Source organism: Bactrocera oleae, chromosome 6, assembly GCF_042242935.1.
Source record: "Bactrocera oleae isolate idBacOlea1 chromosome 6, idBacOlea1, whole genome shotgun sequence".
NCBI lineage: Eukaryota > Metazoa > Arthropoda > Insecta > Diptera > Tephritidae > Bactrocera > Bactrocera oleae.
In genome coordinates, this window is record NC_091540.1 from 30,804,697 (window position 1) to 30,809,858 (window position 5,162).

General features: G+C 30.6%; 2 long non-coding RNA genes across 2 annotated transcripts; one reads left to right on the forward strand and one right to left on the reverse strand.

Annotated features, from left to right (window-relative positions):
• Positions 1-338: 338 nt before the first annotated feature.
• LOC138857709 (uncharacterized) lies at positions 339-2,215 on the reverse strand. The gene is made up of 3 exons (XR_011396892.1): positions 2,136-2,215; positions 583-882; positions 339-460 (listed from the first exon to the last, which is right to left on the reverse strand). It is a non-coding gene; the product is annotated as an uncharacterized lncRNA (long non-coding RNA).
• Positions 550-948, forward strand: LOC138857710 (uncharacterized). The gene is made up of 2 exons (XR_011396893.1): positions 550-669; positions 729-948. It is a non-coding gene; the product is annotated as an uncharacterized lncRNA (long non-coding RNA).
• Positions 2,216-5,162: the final 2,947 nt, after the last annotated feature.

The following is a 5,162-nucleotide window of genomic DNA, read 5'->3' on the forward strand; positions in this document are numbered from 1 at the left end:
GGATTCATAAGAGAATTTACTTGTAGTTCAAAACTTTAGGCAGCGTGATAGTTGTCAGCTATACTGGTATTAAAACCAGGGATAAAATAATGTCCAACTTATTTCAGTGTAAGAGCGCTTGAAAATTAGTTTTTTATTAACATTTTGCATTGTAGTCATTGAAAAAGCATACTATAATTTATAATTTACAACAAATTTGTGGTTTTCTTTCATTTTCACTGTATTACATTTTTTATTAGTGATCGTGAACGGCGGCAACAAATCTCTATGTTCACATATATATTTGGTAGAATTTCAATCTAGCCGTTCCAGTCGTTTCAATTGCAAAACGTCAAAACCTTCGCAATCTAGTTAAATGTCAAGTTGAGAGGATTTGCACCAAAGATAATCACAGATGAAATCAAACTTTTTCCGCTGTTTCTCAACACGTGTAATGCTAATTTTAATTAAATGGGCTATCCTAAAGTTAGAAAGAGTAAAAACTATCGATATTTAAGAAATATTAACATGTTAAAAGCGGAAAGAATATCCAATTTTATAAGAAGAAGAGAAGTAGTTTTGTGGAAAATATGGCGAGCTTACCTGCTCTTTTTTAATAATTATTTCAATGAAAAATTATTTCCTTAAATGTCTCCATAGATAAAACACGACTTCGAAACATCCATAAAGGTAAGCATTCTAATTGATGTTTTGTTTTTCATAAATAAAGCTTTCATTATTACTGATAGACAGTCGACCAACAATTTGATATGGGAATCATTCATAAATAACTATTGAATAAGGCATAAATAAATAAATTTAAGAACTTTATTTATAGATGATCATCACTTGAACATGCAGTTCTGCTGCATCCACATTATTTTGGGCCTCAGAATGCAGTCGCTAAACAAATAAAAAAGATAATTTTAGTTATTGCAATATAGTTATTGTTAAAATATAAATACTTTTCGTTTCTATACAAGTTTTAATATTCTCTAAATGAGGCCCCCATATTATTTTATATCTCTTGGATGCAGTCGTAAGACAAAAAACAAACTAATTTTAGTTATGTTAAAAAATAAATACCAAAAGTGAAATAAATATTAACTAAATAGTCAAAAATTTATTTACTCCTGTATTGCAGTCCATTCCAGCTGAGATAGCGTAAAAAGCTTGGGAATCCACCGTGCAACAATTCAAAAGACGATGAAATATATTTCTTGCAGATAGTGATTTGTTAATCCGAAAGGAAAGCAGATGTATTACATTATATAGGATAGGCGCAATATGAATAAACCTCGTAATTCAAAAAGTGTCGCGAATTTCATATTTCTCAAGAAAGCCATTATTTATTCATTGGCTTCTATTTTATCCCCTTCAAAGCAATCACCCCTAGATATAATGCACTTATGCCAGCCTTTTTTCCAATCCTCAATGCACTTAAAAAAGTAATTTTTGTGATCTTGTTCAGATCATCCTTCGATGCAGTTTTTTCTTCCCCATCGTAGCGTAGCATCGTCCTTTCATTGGTCTCTTTAGTTTTGGGAACAAAAATGTCACAGGGGGCCAGGTCTGGGAATACGGTGGCTGCGGCACCATTAATGTGTGGTTTTTGGGCAAATACGAGGATTGTCCAAAAGGAATCGCGAATTTTAAATTTTCGCCAGCTAAGTGTATCGAATCTTCACTGATATCTACTTACCTAATAGCGTAAGTGCTTTATATCTAGGGGTGATTACTTTGAAGGGGACAAAATATATATTCATAATTCTTAAAAAATAAAAAAATCTTGATACTTTTTGAACAAACCTTGTATCGGTAAGCCGACATACATACATACTGGCCCAGTGATCGTAATAAAATACCAAATGTAATTGATTTCGCTGTAATCAAAAATATAAAAAGATCACTTATAACTGCTGATACATGTACTGACTTATGCTCTGATCATTCTGCTCTGCTAATAAAATTATGCGAACAACCCTGGTTGTATCACCAAAATTAGTTAAAATATATAAAATATATCACTAGCCACATTAATATTGATTACAGAATAAACACCGAATGAGATATTGGGTAAAGCGTTCCGGAATTTAATATATAATAATTAACATATAATAATGCTGTCTTAGCAACTCCAAACAAAAATAACAAACCGCCTGGTCTTAGAAGAATCACAAATGTTGAAATAGAAATGCTTGTAACTGAAAAAAGGCAAGCTAGACGTGAATGGGAGGTAAATCGCGTAACTAAGAAAAAAAGTGTGCGGAAGAATACAACACTGAAATTTATGTAAAGAAATTGAGCGCAAATGCAACAAAAAAACACATTAAGACGCCGGAGGTAAGAGAGAGAGGTAATTGGGTTCGAAGCTAAGACGAAAAATCAATTTGCTTTGCTTACCACCTAGAGAAAGTATTTCAGCCAGACACATGTAGATACCAGAGAACTTAAAACAATGAGAAGGTGCAAATTGAATTTTGTATGATGCTCGATTGGTTGGCTGAAAATTTGAGATCAAGGAGTTCACCACTTTCTGTATAGTTTTGCTGTTATTTAACAGAAATGAGAATTTTTAACAAAGTTCTCTGACAAAATACGTATCTACCAATATAAAGAGAAAAATGAAATGAAATGAATGAGAAAACAAGAAATACAAATGCCACTTCACATATGCATGATTATTTTTTGCCATGTAAACGATTTTTATGATGAAAAATTTATAAATTATTATTTTTTGCACAAATACTACATTGATAAAATGTGAAAGATTATGCAAAAAATGATATTTTACTATTTTCATAATTTTCTAATTTCAATTTTTACAGAATTAATAATTTATGTATGTACATCAATATGTTATATTATATAATATACTTGTAATAATATATTATCAATTATCAATAAATACATGTGAGCGCACTGCTCTATATGTAAGTATGTATGTACAAATATGCATATGACCGCGCAAAATAAGTAATGCATACACAAATCTACATACATTTAAGCGTACAAATGTAAGTACGTCAGCCAATAGGAAAAATACAAACATTGTTGTACAAAAACAACAATTGTCTCAAATAGCATCAGCACCAGAAATCAATATGGCAGCCAAATTGACAAATCCTAAATTTGTAGTAAATCACACACCAACAACTTTTTCATTCATGAACGCTGGCGCACAAGCAATAAGCTAAGTCGTTTCATTCATAAAAGCAAACGCCTTACACATCTCCCCGAGCATGCGTTTGCCTACAAGCGTCTTTTCGCGACGATGGCAAAAGATAAAAATCATAAATTGAACAAATTTCTGATATTCCCTCTAGAAGGGAAAAGTGACAACCCCTCAAATATGAGTATTAAAATATTTTAGAATAAAAGTGACAACATAGTAAATTTGTCGATTTACAATTCAAGAAACTTTTTAAAGAAAATATTCAATATTCCTCTGATTTATGTATACAGTAAACCCCGGTTAAGTATCACTCCTCCAATCCCTCTTATCTGCCGGTGTCTTACTGCATCTCACTTTTTTTTTCTTAATTTTTTAAAGAAAACGGTAATTTTTTTTTAAATACATAGAAATAATTTTTTTTGGTACCTCTCGCTTAAGTACCACAATCGCTTATGTACTACAAAGCGCAAAAAATCTTCATCTTTGGTTTTGGCACTTAACCGGGATTGACTGTATTTGTCACACAGTAAGTACGTTCGAATTTTTTGTACACACATTGACTTGGCACTTGCCCATATGCGATGTATGTTTGTAAGAGTGTGTATGGCACATCTCGGATTTTCTACCAACAAAACAATGTTGTGACGCTTTGTCGTCGCGTCAGTTCTTCGACAGATTGCCTCTTTGACATAAAAGCAAAAAATGTGTCAACGGAGATTTCACATGAAGTAATGAGTGTACATATCTACATAAAAATACATACAAATGTGTAAACGACATAATATTATATATGTATGTCCTGTTACATATGTTTACACATGCATTTGAAAAGAAAAATTGAAGCATGAATGTGAAATACCGACGGCAAAACACAATTCTGTACTTTTATGACTCCATAATGGTGTCAAGTACAATTAATGAATTATTTTAAGAAATATATCAAAATACTTTAATAGTAATAATTTAAAAGTATTTTGATATATTTCTCATAATAAAGTAAAAATGAATTAACATAAAATAATTTAAAAAATAATAAATAATAGTTCAATAAAAGGGAATATATTTCAAATGGCATATAAATATGCCCAGTTTTGCTCACATATTATATTCTCTTCAATATTCGTCGGTTGGTTATGTTAAGAGAGCGTATGTGTACAGATTCACCGCTGTTATAAAAGCGAAAAATGTTATTTGTTTCTCGTGCATCTGTGGTGAACTCCTTGATAAATTCCTACAAATTGTTCGCTGTCGAACCTGCACCTTCTCATTGTTTTAAGTTCTCTGGCTAAGATCACCTGATCGAAATCTACCTTTTTTGAGACAGAGATGTAAATAAATGGATTGTAGTATACTTTTTGTACGGGTCGCTTACTAATATTCTACCACTAAATCGTCCAAGGTTCAAACCTGCTATAGTGTGTTGCCGTATTTTGTTTTAAAATTTATAACTTTAAGAATGTTTTTATTACAAATGTTTTTCGATTATTAAAATTCCTAAGGATTAAGTTTACATAGTTTTGTCTAAATATTATTTATTGTATCAAAATTTTATTAAATGTATCCAATTTTATCAAAAATATTTATAGAATATTTTTCTAACGGTTGCTGGTTGCAGTTAGGGGGCGCCGATGTATCCCTTCCCATTAGAAGGGGAAGTTAATTTGGTTTTTGTTTAAATTGTTTCAAGTTAATTATTTCGTCTTATATTGTTAATGTCAATAATATTCATAAAGTGTACCTGAAATTATATATATATTTTTGTCTAGTTATATTTATTACTACAAGTATATTGGTTTAGAACTGTATATATTTTATATGGGGAAAAGCAATAAATATGTTGTAAACTTTTGTTTCAAAAATATACTTGAAAGAGTTCATTAATGTTTTCCATTATAAATATAAATATAAAGATAATATAATACATACCTTATATTTACATCTCTGCGGAAACAGCTGATCCTTTTGTTACTTGTAGGTTCATTCAATACCTTTAACATACCAATATGTG